This window comes from Protopterus annectens, chromosome 2.part1 (genome assembly GCF_019279795.1).
Source record: "Protopterus annectens isolate FY-2018-M chromosome 2.part1, PAN1.0, whole genome shotgun sequence".
NCBI classification, from domain to species: Eukaryota; Metazoa; Chordata; order Ceratodontiformes; family Protopteridae; genus Protopterus; species Protopterus annectens.
The window spans coordinates 1,869,790,293-1,869,809,899 of record NC_056729.1 but is presented as its reverse complement, the minus strand read 5'-3'; the positions used below and the strand labels follow the sequence as shown (position 1 = coordinate 1,869,809,899).

Here is a 19,607-nt window from a genome sequence, read left to right as displayed (position 1 = left end):
AGGAACAAACCAAAAATAAGAAGCAAAACTCTATTCATTCTGCAAAAAAATCTGGATAGTTGAGAGGTATAGTTTAGTAAGGGCTGTCTTTGAGTTTGCCACCCTTGGCTCCTCACAAAATCATGGTCAAATGTAGCCTCCCCCCTGCAGCCATTCCAATGTCCCATTACTTGGCTATTTTGCCCCATTTACCATAAACACTGTAATGTGCATACTACTTTACTTCTGTGATGATTTGGATTTAATTTGAAACTTTTATTTTTCATTTTACAGCACAGACACTAATAGACCTGTTAAACAAAGCAATGCAGTTTCGCAATGAAAATAGACTTAGCATTAAAACTTCTGTGCCCTTGAAACTCACATTCATTGAAACAACATTAAAACCCACATTCAAAGAAAATACATTTTGCCAGTGGCAGATAAAGATTAACTTTGGGCTGTTTTCAAATCATAGACCCCTTGCTCAAGAAACATACGCATGTTCTTTGATACACCTTCCTGATTGTATTGAATAATATTCCTTGTATAATACAGTACAGTTGTTAGAGGGCATTTTATTATTTTGAACATTTTTCCAGTAAACAATTAATCAAAATGCATGTACCAATAATGACAAAACTGCCTAATTTAGAACATTTCCATCATAAATGTCTACTCAAACTTCAACAATCCACCAGTATCAGTAAATATGCACAATCTCTGCAGAAGTAAATGTCATCTAAGTAATTCCACATTAAAGAGATCTGTAACTAATGAAGAGGTTGATGCTAGCAAACGACTTTATATTTCATTGTTTCATCTACTAATAAAGTGCCTGTTGCCCTTCAGGAATAAATTGCCTATGTTACATTAAAAAATGATAAGCTAGTAATATTGCAATAGGGGATGGATGGCAAACTGTTAACAGCGTCAAAGTTACTAGTTATCTTCACAAAAAAGGACTGCAGCATCCACCCTCTTTACAACACAATATCAGCAATGTATCTACATATTGTGGGAGTAGAACCCACAGCCTTTTGCATCAAAAGCAAGTACACTACCTGTTGTGCTATTAACATTGTAAGCAGACTTAGCATAATCAGCACTAAACTTCTCTTCCCCTGCAGCTCTCAGCTCCTTGTAAAATCTACTAGACACGCAGCTGTATCTCTCAATTTTGCAGCACAAGAAATCTGGAAAAAGCCAAAATTTATTGGGGGGGGACAAAAGCCCCAAAACCAGGGACATATTTTAAACATTGCTTGAATAATCTTGGAAAGTTACTAGAATAAAATGCTGTGTTACTACCATACATTTCACTGCCAAGTCTTGAATCCAGGACCCTGTGCAAAACAGTCAGAGTAACATACCACTATGCCAAATCAGCTGTTTTGTAAAAGAGAGGAAGACTGAAACTTAAATGGCTACCATTTAGTGAATTCAGTTCTCACCATAAGTGTCAACCTCTTAGCACAAAACACCTGGACAAAGCCAGTAACGGGGGAATACAGCCCCCAAGCATATTCAGTGAATTCAGTTCTCAGCATAGCTCTCAACTGTAGCACAAAAAACCTGGACAAAGCCAATAATAAGGGAATAGTCCCAAAAATAGAGACAAATTTCAAATATTCATCTTGTAAACTTAGAAAATTGCTAGAATAAAAGGTTTTGTGTTACCATGTACTTTCTGAAGAATATGAAGACTAAAATTCAAATGCCTGTCATTTTTATTTATTTAACATTTGTTAACCAGGAAAGTCTGACTTGGAACAAAAGCCAATTTTCAGGAGAGGCCCAGGGAGAAACACTCTAGACACATGCCTTTGTAGCATGGCAGGACACCAAAGCACACCCAGAGGAAACACACACAAACTCCACACAGAAGGCACCCCAGGCAAGAATCAAACCAGAGAACTTCTAGCTGTGACACAACAATGCTACCACTGCACCATCAAAGCCAAGAACACAGCATCCATGGGACCAGACAACATCCCAGGCTGCGTTCTGCATGAACTACAGAACGAACTGGCATCCCACCTAAGTACCATGTTCACTCATAGCCTCACCTCAGGCTTTGTGCCTGCTGAATGGTGCACACCAACGGTTATCCCACTCCACAAGGGGGGAGCCACCACAGACCCCGGGAACTACCGCCCCGTTAGCCTGATGAGCCTGTTCTGCAAGGCCATGGAACGTATCATCATGGAACTTATAAACAAAGACATTGGTAATCTCCAAACTCTGGATCCCACCCAGTTCGGGTTTGTAAAAGGCAGATCATGTCTCCTAAACCTGATAGACTTCTTTGAAGCAGTCACCAAAGCTGTAGACAAGGGTAAGGTGGTTCACACAGCCTATCTAGATCTTGCCAAGGCTTTTGACACCATCCCCCACTCTGGAATTATAGATAAACTCACTAAACTAGTTATAAAATCCCTATGTCACAAGATGGGTTGCCAACTGGCTCACTGACAGATCCCACACTGTGAAAGTAGCAGACTCCAAATCCAACTTCAGACCAGTGACAAGTGGAGTACCACAGGATTCAGTCCTGGGTCCTCTCCTGTTTGGTATCTACTTCTCTGAAGTACAGGCTAACACAGAAGGTCTTTGACTAATGAAGTTTGCAGATGACTGCAAACTAGGAGCCATAATCTAAACTCCTAACGATGTGGACATCCTACAAAAGGGCCTCACTGAGACAGATGCCTGGTGAAAAAAGCCATGGCCTCAAGTGCAATGCCAAAAAGTGCATTGTCATCCCCTTTGGTAAAAACTCTGTACCCATGAACTACAGTATAGACGGTAGTATACTCAACACCAAAAGTGTGATAAGAGACCTTGGGACACAGGTGGACAGTAGTCTCTCCTTTGATAATCACATCACCACAGTAGTCAGGAAATCCTTCTACGTGGCACACCTCATCACAAAAGGTTTCTCATCCAGAAAAAAAGAGGTCATTGTTCCCCTCTACTCATCACTCATTAGACCCATTATAGAGTACAATGCCCCTTTTGGTATTTACCTCACAAGACATCTACAACAACTGGAAAGGCCACAGAAATACCTCACAAAGAAGATTACCGGCCTCAAACAGATGCCCTATGCAGACCGTCTCAAAAAACTCCAGCTTTACTCCATCGCATATCACCTACCAAGAGGTGAGCTCTGCCTAACATACAAAGCTATGTCAAACCCAGAGTTCTTGGACATGCTCCACTTAAAGAAAGCCCAATCCCTCCGAGCTACATGCTCTAGGGACCTAAACCTTGTCACCACATTGAACAGAGCATGCTGGAGGGATAGATTCCTGTCCCACAGACTTCCCATACTCTGGAATAAACTACCTATCGATATCAAACAAAGCTCCTCATTAGTACTTTTCAAGAAAAATCTTGATGACTGGATAGGAAATAGGAAATTCACCCCGGGGATCACCTCTGTGGCTCTGCTCATCAGTGGCACATGAAAATAATTTTCTTGGGTGGCAAAAGCCAGGGTACCTTTTTGGCTGGCTTGTATAGGCCCCAGGGCTGATAGCCTAGTACCTACCTATGAATCTATGAACCTATGAACTATGTACTGAATTAAAAATCCACAGATTTTATAAGGAACAGAAAAGAACAAAAATATGAGGCAAAAATCTGCAAAGTTTTCACAGATGGTGTTGGGTAGGGAATTCAGGCTCTTACTACCTGCACCCAAGGTACAGGGTTCAAGCCTGAGGTATTCCCTGCCCCCCACCAGATATCCTCTAGCCACCAGTATATATCAACTGGGCATTTCACATACACACACACACACACACACACACACACACACACACACACACGCGCACACACACCAGTTCCTGTTTTTTTATGCTGTTTGTCTGCAGCAGCTTCAAGTCCAGTAAACGCATCCTTCCCCCAGTAGCTTCAATCCCAAGTCCATAAGCACATCCTTCCCCACAAGAGAGCAGGCTCCAGCCTGTGGATGTTGTACTTCAGATATCTTCCATTCTATGAGGTCATCACCGCATAGAATTTTGGGCATCAGAGTACCAAGATGCCTTCTTCCTACTCTGGACTGCTGTTGCAGCAGTCTGTATCCCCTCTGAGTTCTGGGATTATTGCCAAGTGCACATGCACAGAAGTTCGGAAATGTTCCGAGACTTGCCAATTTGTTTTTTTCCTTTTCCACAGCTGGGGGGGGGGGGGATGCAGTCCTGCAGTCCTATCGCATGAGCCGCCCCTGTATATATTCCAAGTATGATAAATGTAGACGGAAATAGTAATACTCTGAAATATTGGAGGCAACAAAAGATGTGTTTCTTTTGTGACAAGGATGATCATTTTAATTAGGAATTGTGACAGAAGGAAGAGCTATATTTGTGGTAAAGTGGGGCATGAAGCTAAAACATGTGAAATGAAATGCATAAAATGTCAACAAACAGGGCACTTATGGAAGTATTAGCAGGAAAATACAGAAAATAAAGAGAAATGGAGTGTATGAGAAAGAAAGAAAAAGAGATAGCACAAGAACAAAATATAGCAGTAGATCAAGAAAACGAACAGGAAGAACAAATAATAGTGGGGAAGATGGAGAAATAAAACAAAAGTAGAAAAAAATGAAGGGAAGGGAGAAATGGTAGAATCAATTGATTAAGAACATATTAATAAGAGAGTGGTTAAAGGAAAGAAGAATTATATTGGGAAATGAGTTAAAGATAAAAAATGGACATTTAAGAGTGTAGGCATGACAGAAAATAAAAAAGGTAAACGATATAAGAAAAATTTAATAACAAGCAATAAAAGAAAGAAGCTGAGAATTTTAGCTATAAATGTCCGTAATATAAAGAATATCAAGGGAAGGCTAGGTGAATTGGAATGATGTATGACAGCTGACATGGGTATCATTATACTAGAAGATGCAAGAATCTTAACAGACTGGGAGACATCACAAACAGAAAAACGATGGGAAGGTGAGATACTTTGGAATATGGGAAAATAAATTCAGGTATAGGTATCTTATGTCAAAAGTGAATAGTAATTTTGGATTACACCTTAGTAATGTTGGGTAGAGTGACAGTGGTAGATGTCAGGTAGACAAAAACAGGTTTATAGAACTAATCCAGTTTATGCATATGTTACAAAAAAGAAAGAGTGGTTATGTTCAAAAAAGTTCTAGATTATGTTATTGCGAACATGGAGATAATATAGTGAGGGACTTTAATTGCAATCTAAGAAAAAGAAGAAAAGAGGGAGTTGATGTTAAGACAATAGCAGTGATACTTAAAAGTGGAAAATTATACATATGAGATAATAAACAGTGGACCTACAAAAGCAGTAACTTAAGAAGAGGGCTAGATTATGTTATAATGTCAGAAAGTTTGAATATTATACAAGAGAATACAATTGACAGGATTTTCAGACCATTTGGCAATTTGGATAGGAAATCAAGAAAAGGAAGGGTATATAAAGATAGGTAAAGGCACTAAAAGATTAAATAAAAAAGATTTAGATGAGGAAAGTAGAGAAAGGATTAAAGAATTGTAAAAGACCATGTAGGTATGAGAGTGTTTTACAAAAACTGGACATGTTGGTGGATACCCTTTAAAGAAAAATATAAGAAATGTTTCTTGGAATGACAAGGTTTAAAAACAAAAGAAGAGAAACAAAAATATAAGGAAGTAAATTATGAAATGTTTAAAGAGGTAGTAAGAAACAAGAAAGAATTTTTGAAAGAGGGAGGAAGATATATGGAATGAATCAAAAGAAAATTAAAATATAAACAAAGATAGTTTTTAAAAGGGAAAAAATAAGAGTTTGCACCATATTTGTATAAACTATTAAAAGAAAATAGAGGAATAACAAGTGAAATAAGAAGTGAGATTGGATAAAATGTCAAAACACAACAAGAAATTATGGCTATAATAAAAGAATACATAGAAAAGACATTTAAAAAGAATAAGAATGAAGGAGAACTAAAGTAGAAAGTTAACAAATCAACTAAAGAAGATAATGAAGGGTTAGACAAAAATAACTGTGGAAGAAAAGAATAACGTATTGAAGATAGTAAATATAGAAATCAGCCACAGGAGTAGATGGGATTGAATACTATAAGTATAAAGATATGCAAGATTGACAGAAGAAGTATTTCATGGAAGTATTAAATTAATGGTTAGGGAAAGGCATGGAAGGAAAAGTAATATGTGTTGGAGTTTTGAAATTTATATGGAAGAAAAAAGAAAGCTATAGGAAAATCTGATAGTGTTAAATAACACAGACTACATTTATGTAAAAATAGAGAAGAGACTGGAAAATAAAGTAAATAAAATACTTGAAGAAACAATATTTGGAAAAAAGGGGAAAGGAAATGTGTGGATGATAACGAGAGAAATTGTAGGTGATATAAATATATAGGAAGTCTGAAGCTAAAATGATTGCAGGCGATTTGAGAAAAAAACATATGATAAGATACAACATGAAACTTTATGGGATATACTGAAAGATTATAATAAAAGTAAAAAAATAATAAACATATTTGTTTCAGAGTATTAAAATGATAAAATGAAAATATGGTGAATGGTTGGTTAAGTGAAGAAATAGATATAACAAGTGATGTAAGATAGGGATATCCACTGAGTAGTATTTAATTTTCATTGATTGTGAATGCAGTTGTTAACAAAATAAATATGGCTTTAAGAGTAGCAGGATACAGGACTACAGAGGGTATTCAAGTACCAGTGGTGTTTTTTTATGCAGATGATATAGTATTAATGACAAAAAATAGAGAATGGATGGAGGAAATTATTAAGCAATTTAATATTTAAAGGCTATTGGTATGAGTATAAATAAGGATAAAAGTAAAGGCAGAGGAACAATAGGTAGAATAGAAGGTATTCCATTTAATAGAGAAGAAATGGATATATTAGGTATACAGTTTGGCATTGACCTACATATAATGCAACAATGGGATTATATAATAAAATAAGTAAGCAATATATGTTTGTTTTGGTGGACATACAAGTTGATGTATAGGAAGAAATTATATTATTCAACTCTATCTTATTAGGAAAAATGTGTATTTAGTGAGTGTGTTTATGTGTTTATGGTGCCTGTAAAGTATGAAAAATAATTAATGCCAATTGTGTTCTCATTTATATGGGAAAACATATTAAACCCCTTGAAAGGAGGAGTGTTATATGTTAAGGAAGAGGAAGGAGGACTAGGTTTAGTTAATCCTGTTGTCTGTCCAACATCATTGAATTTATATAAAGTGCTGACATGATTAAAATAAGGTAATACAGTTTTGACAAGTGTAATAATGAAAGAAAAATATAAGGAAATATGGGAAAGGATGAGTACATCGACAAGATGGAAAGGATATCTGACTGAGAAAATAAAAGAGTATCAAGACAACATTTTTTAGGGAAAATAAGTAGGGGTAATATAGAAAAAAAAGGAAAGAAATGGCATTTAAATATAATAAATACATATTATTGTGTATATCCATAGGAACAGCTAGAAAATGAAAAAAAAAGAAAAGCCATAAAAGTGAGATGGAGTGTTTTAAAAATATTATAAATGTAGAGATTTTTTGTGGGGATTAACAAATAATGCAGTTGTCAGTAAAAGCTAATATGCCATATACAAATAGAAGAAAGAGTATGTAATTATTGTGGTGAAGTTGAAACTACAGAACATGCTTTGTTTTAAGATATAAAAGGGCAAAGGAATTATGAGAAAAATGATGGGAAAATAAAATAGAGAAGGGTATTAAAAGGAATGAAAGATATAAATATGGATATGATAGAATGGGTATTATGGTAATAAAAGAGAAAAAATCTCAAGAAAATGGATAACAGGATGTCTATATGGAATGGAAGATTCAATGAGTTAAAATTTAATGGAAAATAGATATTACCAGAAATATTGAAGAAAATACAATTATTGTTGTGGAAAAATGAGTGGGGGGGGGATAAAAAATGCAAATAAAAAAGACTGGAATGTGTTGAAAAATGTACATAGATGGTAGAGTATCAGTGTAAAAAGATATAAATAATTGTAAATAATGAATAATATGTTATAATGTGAATATGATATGGTGTTTAATAAAGAACCCCTACACTTTTTGATAGGTGATTTGGGATCTTTTACATCCACCTAAGCTGCCACCAACTCAAGTAGATAGGACCACTGTTTAATGTGCCATCCAAATGGACAGCACACACAGGAATGCATCCCCCCTTATACTGCACTGCAGGGTCAGCAATCTAGCTACTTTCTGCAAGAATAGAACCCACAGCCTTCTACCACAAAGGCAATTGTGATGCCTGTTGTGCCTCTGACTTTAATTTTAGGTAGAAAAGGCAGAGATTTAAACAACTCACAAAAAGAATGGCAGATATTAACACTGAGTGTATTCAGGAGCAGAAGCTAGTATTTGATTTATTATTCCATTAAATAATAAAATCACAGCCTAAACTTCTTAAGAAGGGCATCTTATTTATACCTGCAAGTAACAGTAACTTAGTGTTAATGGATGTATGTTTGGTCACTCATAACATTAATTAGAATATGCTTTCTCTGCTGGAAATACCACAGCTAAATTTGAAAGGCTGGACACTTTGCAAAAAAGCAAATCTAAAATGGCAGGCTACAAAGGCTAACTTAAATACAGAAATCAAAATATTCTAGGCATAGGTGGTATCTTCTGGAATATTCTTTATAATCACAGCTCACACCTTGTAACTGACAATTATATTATGCAGTAGCTCATTCTTCCATCATTTAAATGACAGTTTAGATTGTTACCTCTGTAGATACTTTTAACACTTCTGAACAAGTTTCCCATGATCCTGTGCAGTAACGCTCAGAAATTTGCCTTCACATAACAGTATTCCATTCATTAAAAAATTTGTAATAAAAATAATGTCAAACACAGTGTCATGTGATCTGTATGTTTCTAACTGCACTTTGGTCACAATGCAACATTCACAAATAAAGCTCAACTGTGCTTTGTTATCGATACTGTAACACAGTGTTTGGAATCATTTTCACAAAACACCGATGTACTTACTGGCCTAACTTGCTTAGACATAATGTCTGAAATAATTCTAAAGGAAATTCTAAAGGAAAAAGTCCACTCTGACACTTGTGCTTTATCACTATCTTCTCAGCAATTCTGTCTCTTTCTATTTTCTGCATTTAGTTACCTTTCACATGGCTTGGGAGACATACCTTTTTTGTCATTTACCCTTCGTTGTCGCCTCAAAGCAAGAGGTTCTCCCGTTTGATTTTTGGCTGGAGTGCCTTCTGTGTGGAGTCTGCATGTCCACCCTGCGGTCGAGTAGTGTTCGAAAGACATGCATGAATGAGTGTGCCTTCGTTGAAGGTTGGGTGTCGAGCTGGAATCTTGGCACTGTAAAACTCTACTGCCAATCATTAGCGGACCAGAGTTCCGCTGTGGCGACCCCTAACCGGGAAAAGCCGAAAGAAAAACAACAACAACCCTTCTGCCTGGTGATAGCATAGTATCTGTTGCTCATATAGGTATGTCAGCAAACTTGTCTGTCTTAGAATATACTGATTAATTAAATCTACTGCTGCTTCCATTTTACCTGGGATATCCATTTTATGGTAAAAGGAAAATGTGTGAATTCAATTAAAACATCTTCTGCAAAAGAACATCTTTTGAACCTGGGAATTTACACTTGCATATTATTTTCCCCCATGGCAAAAATACACTTTTAAAATCTTGTTTGTGACTGTATTCCATTATAAAAAAATATGAGACAAAATTATTTTAGGTGTCAAAATTACAATGTAGAATGTTCACATAAGTGAACACTGAAAGCCACATAACTATGGGCTAGGCTTATAAATGCCCTTGGGCAGATAGCCTAGTATGAACCTATGAACCTATGAACCTATAAGTGTTTTAATATCTCAAAATTTATTTGAATATTTTTATGTGGAAGCACTCCCCACTTCTGTACTTAATGGTTTACGCAAACTTTATAAGGACATTCAGAATCCACCTTTATATTGTATAGTATCTGGGGAGTGGCTAACTGAACAGCTCTCTATTTTTGCAGCAAAGATGCTGGGATCTACATGCATAAGAGATACACAGCATTGTTTAAATATCCTTCATCAATGGTATGAATTTTATTGATAATAGATGTGTAGTCTTTATTTGCAGTCATATCTAATGATTATGTGGAAGAAATGTAAATATATATTATTCAAAAGAATGTGCTATATCACATTCTAATTCAATTTAATTTTCATTTATTTGAATTTTAATTGAATTTATCACTAACATTAATTTACAGAATTTATTTGGTTTTGATGTGAGATTTTTTTTGTGCAAAACTAGGAGTTGCAATCAGCACCCCATGTAAATAGCTATGTTAATTTAGTGGTATTACAATGGGAGCTGGAAAATGCATATATGAATCATCTTTTTATTTAAAAATGTTATTTTATGTGAGAGGTTTAGAAAATTTTGTTTTATAAGGGCAATACTGAGCTGTTAAATGAATGTGATAATATGCCCAATAATAGTACTACTTTTATGAGATTAGAACCAAATTATTTGCCCACATCAGTTAAACACTTGGATGTGTAACTGATTAAAAAAAATCATACAAGAGCCTAGACACCACAATATATAGGAAAACTTCTAAAGGAAATGCAAATCTCCAGTGTAAGAGCATGCATTTGATGTTTGTTGATAACAACGTAGTTAAAAGTCAGCTTTTGTGAGCCTCATGACCCATTACAGATAATTTAGGGCTAAATGAAGTAGTTCCTGGACTGCTAGATTATTTTAAAGGACACGAGTATGATGTTGGAACTTTAGATTGTTTAAAACATGATGTTTTATTGAAAATAAATAATACTTCAGCATTTGCTTTTGTGTACAACATGAAATGAAATTGTTACTGAGTCAGAACAGAACAGAACAGAAAAAAAGGATAGCAGTAACTTTCTCAAGTGTATTAACATCACATGTTAAAGTTGGATCTCCACTGAAAAGAGAAGACCAGAAGACTGGAAGTAATCTGCCAACGAAGGATAAATAAAATGCATAAATTAGACAAATTAAAACAATATAGTAAACTAATGAATTACTAAATAAAATACATAAATAAATAAAACATATTGGAAATGATAGCTATAACTTCAGGACTTACCATTAAAACACCACAGGATCTTTCAGTAAAATAACATGTGATGTTAATATTCAATCAGATCTGGTTTTTACTTTCAAAATTTCCATGAATTTGATGTGACAGTCATGTTTTAAGAAATATACCATTAAAGTGAATCCTAATAGGTTAGGTATGAATTAATGTAGGAAACAGATTTGTAACTTGTAAGTATTTGAAAAATAAGGCCATTTTATATATCCAGTCACAAGGAAAGAATATCACTTAAGTTTCATGTCATGCAGATTGCACTTCAGTTTTATTTAGCAAAGTGTATAAAGTACAGTGCATTGTATTTGGGAAAGATGAATCGACAACTTAAGCATGTTAATTGCATTAAGAAAAGACTGAAGCGCAATGGATTAGTTAAACATGTAATAGCAATCAGAGGCATTTTTCATTTTAAATGTATGGTTTTATAGATCATTAACAAAGATTGCAGGGGAGGTGGCCTGACTAATTTTAATGAGATGGAAGAATATAATAGACTGTGCAAATACCAAGAGCTTGCCTGGACTGAATGATACTTGCATGATAACAAGTTATTTTAAAGGCAAGGTGTTTGAGACTTTCATGGTTCATTACTGCTTTAGTCATTTATTTATGGCACTGTCTATGCTTACATTATGCTGGAAGTGTATCAGTCACATATTTGTCAACACTGTAAACGTGTGTGAGAATAACATTTAAATTTAAACATGACAAAATTTAGTAAGTATGAAATCCCTTATTTGTTTTGCCAGTTCATCAAATAAAGTCTTTACTTGGGCATGCTTCCTGTTAAATGATTTAAATGTTTCATTTTTTTCACCCCACTGGAAAAATAACTACAGGTAGCATAAAGGAATGATATGAAAGTATCCTCCATATCTTTTAACCAAATCATAACCGCAATATGTTTAGGACTAAAGCTCATGAATTACAGGAATCCAGATAACTCAGTGATTATGTGCAAGAGTTCAAGTAAATGCATAGAATATTATTTATGGCTGTACCTTTATGGAAATTAAAATTTGTGGTCTGCAACAAGTGAGAAGAAAGTCTGCCTTATTGGTAGCTAAATGCAAGATAGTGATAAATGTAGTACAGTGGTCATACATTGCTGACTATGATGCTGGGTCACTTTGACCACGTTTGCAAGACGGGTGACATTGCATGGGTAGTATTTTTGACGTGCCATAATGGTTTTCCTGCAGAAATTGTGCATTGGGGTATAGTTGTGATGTATAGGTAGGCAGTTCATAATATGGGATTGAAGGTGAAGTTACATAGAGGGAAGAGGGGCATAGTGGATCTAAGATTAGTTTTTACCATGCATATACTTGGTATACAAATGGCACAGTGGTGCAGTGGTTAGCATTGTCACCTCACAGCAAGAGGTTCTCCGGTTCAATTCTTGGCTGGGTTTGCTGTCTGTGTGAAATCTGCATGTCCTCCCTACTTTTGTGTGGATTTCCTCCGGGTGCTCCAGTGTCCTCCCACGTTACAAAGACATGCGTCTGGAGCATTCCTCCCTTGGCCTCTACTGAAAATTGGCTCATTCCAAGTCGGACTTTCCTGGTAAACAAATGTTAACTAAATAAATAAAAATAAATACACTTTGTTTACAGTCTAGCAGTTTTATATCACAGACTGAGTTTTGAAATCGCTGGATGATAAGTGTATTAATGGTGAAAAAAAGATAGTCTTGATTCAAGCCTAATTCACAGGTCAAGAAATTCTAAGATTTATTCTAATAGGCTACATAGTAGGTTGGTTAGAATCTCAAATACCTTAGTTTTGGTTTGGGATAAATTCATGGTGAATAATCTGTGGAAGGATCATGTTAATACACTAATAACATGTTGTCACATCTAAGTTTGCACGATTTTCAGGTTTGGGGTATTATTATAACATGACTAAGTTATCGGGAAGGAAACTACGTGCAAGGTTCTTAACAAAAAACGGCCAAAGTCTGTGTACAATTTAATCACTAAGTAGTAGGTGCACCATTGACATGTGGTTTGGGGTAGACGTGAGCAGACGTTATGCATATCACTACCCAGATTAAAGGTCTATGAATATGTCACCAGATGGAAGACCTTTATCTACGTTCTCTATGGTCTTGTCTGAGATGGTCTGTAAAGCAATCGATGGCAATGTGCCAGACCCTGCGTAAACTCATGCCAGTTTTGATAATATAGTCACATCATTTAGATAACACAGGAGGGAAGTACAAACTGCTTTTTCTACAACTATGCAGGGGAATGCAACTATGCAGCAAACAGAATAAGACACAGATCAGTCTTCATATAATTACTTTCTTTTCCCTACTTTGAAAAAATGGATAATGATGAGTTCAGCTTTCATGTACTTATTTATACTTCAGATAATATATATTATCACATATTATCGTGTGTACTTCAAACATTATATATTATGTATTATGATTATATGTTAGTATCGTGTGTACTTCAGACATTATATATTATGTATTATGATTATATGTTAGTATTGTGTGTACTTCAGACATTATATATTATGTATTATGATTATATGTTAGTATTGTGTGTACTTCAAACATTATATATTATGTATTATGATTATATGTTAGTATCGTGTGTACTTCAAACATTATATATTATGTATTATGATTATATGTTAGTATCGTGTGTACTTCAGACATTATATATTATGTATTATGATTATATGTTAGTATCGTGTGTACTTCAGACATTATATATTATGTATTATGATTATATGTTAGTATCGTGTGTACTTCAGACATTATATATTATGTATTATGATTATATGTTAGTATCGTGTGTACTTCAGACATTATATATTGCAAATTATTATTATTATTTTGTGTACTTCAAATGTTATATATTATGTATTATTATTATTATTATTACATATTATTTTGTGTACTTCAGACATTATATATTATATATTATTATATGTATTATTATTTTGTGTACTTCAGTTATTAGGGCCAGGAGGAGGAAATGTTATGGTTTCTCAAAGAAGTATGCACTGCATCTTGTTTTGTTGAACCTGAAACACGAAATGTCAGATTATGCTATTCCTGATTTAGTGTCAGATGTGTATATTGGATTTTAGTGACTATTACCATATAATTTCTCATTTACCAGGTATTATCATTAAGAAAATAAGGGTATGTGTTGGGAAAGAGGCCCATCCCCTATACATACAGTATTTTACAGAAGTTGGTGTTTATTGCTTTTTCAGTTTATGTGTGTCTTTTTTTTAACAACTCATGGATGTAGTATTGTCAATGTGGGTAAGGACGGCCAAGTGTATTAGAAATAATTGGTTAAAAATGTGTTCAGCTGATAGTACCGATTATATGATTTCAGCTGATACTATATATAAATGGGGTGTGGGCTATATAAGCATACACTCTCATTTTGTCTGTTAAGTGTTTTGGGTAAGAGTTACCTTGTTATTGTGATTATACATCATGCTGTTAGCTCATTTTAAATACTCCATATGCATATGATACACATTTTTTATAACATTTTACAGGTGCTTTGTCAGTCTCAACAATAGTGGTGTCTGTGATATCTGGGTCTGGGTCTGGGTCTGGTTCTGGTCAATCTGGGTCCAACTCAGTCTCTGGTTCTACCAGCTCTCTTGCTCCTCGGCCTGCTTTTGTTCCTTCTACAGTCCCAAACTCAGCAGAGAATAGCACAGGTAAGTAAAGAAGTTCATATAATTTAATGTTTAGATATGTTTTGGTTTTATTTTCAGCCAATAAGTGATGGTTATTTACAGATATTCTGGTTTGTTCAGCTCATATCTTCTCTGACCATAAGTACTGAACTTTATGTATAATAAAAGACCCACACGACCCTCATATTGAAACCACAACTTTTGAATGCTTAGGTACATGGCTGGACCAAACATTAACTTTTCATACCACACCGAAAAAAAAGAAAGAAAAAAATGGCTATCAACTGTCCTGAGACTGTCAAAAACGATCACATTACTCTCCTAATTTTCAAAATCCATCATAGCTAAATAGCTAAAGGAATATAATTTACTCAACTTGAGTATGGCCTTCCTCTAGTAGATAACGCTTCTAAGAAAAACTCCACAACCTTATAAACACTGTCCAAGAAAATACGACAGTTCGTAGAGAACCCTCCCCCTCAATAACAAGGACACCAGTGCACTTTCACTGAAAGAATAAAAATAAAAGGATGCCAATAAAACAATGAGCTGACCTATTACTAGGAGTACTAATTCTTAAAATCTTGCATTTGGACACCCTCAAACCACCTTCCTCCAAACTCTTTCTTGTAATTATTTATTTTATTTATTTATTTATTAGCAGTTGGTTTACCAGGATAGTCCATTGGGCCAATAAGAACCCGTTTTCAATGGAGTCCTGGGGAGAAAAGCTCCAAAACAAAGGTTACAAAAGAGATTACATCAGTTTACAATTTACAATTACAATCATTTGTAAGTGAAAGACAAAGCTTTAAAACATTGGTAAACAAAAAGATTACAGTAGTTTACAATTGTGGAAATATGAGGGTTCAAGATAAAGCAAAGATTAAGCATTTACATAATATATTTGTGTTTTTTTTTTTTTTTTTAAATGTTAAGGTTACATTAAATTATTGCTGCAGTACATATATAGTTTCTTGAGTGAAATAATAGAATAAAATAATTATAAGATGTCATTACAGTTGGCTTATTATTCGGTGTCTGGTAATATATGGTACATCCTAGAATTTTAGAAGTCAATCCTTCTCAAGTTCAACACTCCAAATCCTCCAAACCAAACTTCACTGCACTAAACACAATTTTGTCTTCTAATCTCAAAACTATGGCATGAACTCCCCATCATCCTAAACAATATTTCCAAATACTCCAATTTCAAGTCAAAGCTTTCCTGATCAAACAGTTCTACTTAGACCAGATAAGCTAAAAAAACCCTTTATACATACATCTGTACTCATCTGGTTCTCTCTTCCTATAACCCCTCATATTCTCCTTTGATAGATTTTGTTGCATTTACTCATCTGTGTATGTTATACTGTGAATATTGTATGTTACTGGCTGTATCACTTGTTTTTAACATTTTGTACCTAGTGTATTCTTGTAACAATTGTTTTCTCACAACCTGGAATGGGTATAAAATTGATCATTGCTGAGTGACGCCCTACCCTGGTAAACAATCTTACAATAAAGAAAAAAGAATGAACAAAATAAATAAGTAATTCAAGCAGTTTCCAAACTATCATCTGAACACTTACATTCCTAAACTGCTTGCCAGGTGTACAACATAGGATATTTTGATTCTATCAACTCAGGTGAGTTTGCCTTGGCGTTATTTGTTTCTGCCTTACTGGAAATCAATTAAAATGTATTGCCAATGCTCTGTATAACCCTCTTCATTCCACCAGTGATGTTTTTAAGAGCCACATAAAATTATCGCAGAAACACAATATGATATACCACTAATAGATGCCAGCTGGGTGATACCATCAGCTTGTAAATATTACAACAAATTACCACCGCAGTTAGATCAATTTAAACAAGCAACAAGTACTAAGCAAGTGCCTGTCTGCAGAGCATTACAAGCCTAGTCAATGACCAGAGACTGAACTCAAACCTTATACCTTGTATCTTTAAAGTTATGACCTTAGCTATTATGCCAACCCTCCTTCCAAAATGTAAACTAGCTCTAATGTGGACAAACCCTACATCTCTTGTGCTGTTAGCTAAAATGTACTTCATTAACACAATGAGGCGTCTCACAAAGGCTAATCATTACTTCCCCGTTACAATGATCACAATGCCATCTCTTTGTATTTATCAAAGTTCTCAGACATTCGGGGTCCACCTTCCTATTGTGCTCTTTAAGCACAATAGGTTCATAGGTTCATAGGATGATACTAGGCTATTGGCCTGGAGGCACTTATAAGCCTAGCCAAGAATTTCATCCATGTTCCCACAAAGTCAGCAACTGTTTTCCCTGTCCAGCAGGGACACAGGTGGGATTCCATGGGTATATTTTCTGTTTCCCATCCAGTCATCCAGGTTCCTCTTAAAGAGGGCTAGTGAGGTACTCTGCTTGACATGGAGAAGAAGTCTATTCCACAGATGGGGAGTCACTGGGACACAAATCTATCCCACCAACAAGTTCTATTAATGTCGCAGACCAGATTGAGACCTTGCGTGTGGGTTGCTCGAGTGGAGTTTGACTTACGTATATGCAGCAACTCCATCAAGGCTGAGTCTGAGATGGCTTTGTATACTTGACACAGGTCACCTCTGAGCACTCTGTATGAGACTGAGTAGAGGGACAGGGCTTTTAGCCTATATGTATAGGATAGGTGTTTGAGACCCTGGATTTTTTATTTATTTATTTTATTTATTTATCATTTGTTGACCGGGAAAGTCCGACTAGGTTCCACAGGTCCTGTTTTCAGCGGAGGCCCGGGGAGAAATGCTCCAGATGCATGTCTTTGGAACCACAACCTGGTCAGGAACCTCTGTGGTTTCTCCAACTGCTGCATGTGCTTGGCAAGGTACATGCCGAAGGGGGTGTTGTACTTAATAATGGCTCTGATAAGGGGGGAGTACAAAGTTGTTATGACTTCCTTGTTCCTGGATGAAATACCCTTACTTATGAGGTGGGCCATGTAGAAAGCCTTCCTTACAACGGCGGCAACATGGTGGTCAAAAGTCAGGTTGCTATCAACCTAGGTGCCAAGTGCCTCACAACTGATTGCATGCTTAGTATGTTGTGTTAATGTGATAATTAGCGGGGACACAATTTTCCCCAAAGAGGATAATGATCCATTTCTTGGCATTCAGCTTGAGGCCATGCTTCTGGCATCAGTCATTAGTTTGGTTAAGGCCCTCTTGGAGGAAAAATTAAATCAACTAACTCATGCAGACCAGAGTTGCAAAATGGAACAAACTTACTGCAATAAAGCTTTAGAATACCTATTATAAATTGTTTGATTAAGCAGAACACATTTTTCTCCAATTACAATTAGACATATAAAAAATAATATTGTTCCAAGGTTAAAAAAAATATTTTAAAATCCATCCTGGAAGACTTGCAAAACCCACAAATTCCATTCCAGTTTAGCACCATGTAAATGCTCAAAATAAAAGTATGACAACATTTCTCTGGCTAAAATAAATCTAAATTATCTTATAACAAACACTACATTTCCCTTTTCATAAAGTTACAACAAGAGAGCAATTTTGTTTTCCTCCACTGTTTTCTAAACTATTCATGTTAAAAACCACATCCAATGACTCAGTCCATTTTGATGGAGTCCACCATCCTGAGCCATATATAAAAGAGTATAAACCCTCCTTTAATTGCAGTAAGGCGACTATTGAAGAAGTGAATGTTTGGCTCAAGAAACTACCCTTTTAGGGTTCAATAGGCTCCGATGTCCTCTAAATTCTTAAACACACATATCATGCTGCACTCCATCTACATATCATAAAGCCTACCATTATTTCATAGCACTTGCCCTCTTCTCTGAGAACCATTCAGTTACCCCCCCCCCCAAACAAGGTGGCATATGCAAAGTACACAACTGCATACATTCTTCCAGGTTTATGGTGCTCAAATACATTGGTTGATTGCTTGTCCACATCATATGTGTGTCTTCAGACACTAGCTGCCGTTATAAGTACTCTTTGGAGTAAGCTCCAGTAACAGCAGCAGAGCTAAGAATATAACACACCAGGAATGTCACCTGACCATTATAACACACCAGGAATGTCACCTGACTATTATAACACACCTGACCATTATAACACACCAGGAATGTCAATGTCACCTGACTATTATAACACACCTGACCATTATAACACACCAGGAATGTCACCTGACCATTATAATATGCTAGGAATCATTATAACACACTAGGAATATCACCTGACCATTATAACACACTAGGAATGTCACCTGACCATTATAATACGCTAGGAATCATTATGACACACTAGGAATGTCACCTGACCATTATAACACACTAGGAATGTCACCTGACCATTATAATACGCTAGGAATCATTATAACACACTAGGAATGTCACCTGACCATTATAACACACCAGGAATGTCACCTGACTATTATAATACACTAGGAATGTCACCTGACTATTATAACACACCAGGAATATCACCTGACCATTATAACACACCAGAAATGTCACCTGACTATTATAATACGCTAGGAATGTCACCTGACCATTATAACACACCAGGAACGTCACCTGACCATTATAATATGCTAGGAATCATTATAACACACTAGGAATGTCACCTGACCATTATAATATGCTAGAAATCATTATAACACACCAGGAATGTCACCTGACCTTTGTAACACACTAGGAATGTCACCTGACCATTATAACACACTAGGAATGTCACCTG

General features: G+C 35.5%; 1 long non-coding RNA gene across 1 annotated transcript in view; it reads left to right on the top strand.

Annotated features, from left to right (window-relative positions):
• The first annotated feature begins 14,717 nt into the window (after positions 1-14,717).
• The window catches only part of LOC122794806, a 110,139-nt gene continuing 105,249 nt past the window's right edge, over positions 14,718-19,607 (top strand). The window contains exon 1 of the long non-coding RNA XR_006363707.1: positions 14,718-14,879. This is a non-coding gene — a long non-coding RNA (uncharacterized LOC122794806). The remainder of the gene's footprint in view (positions 14,880-19,607) is intronic.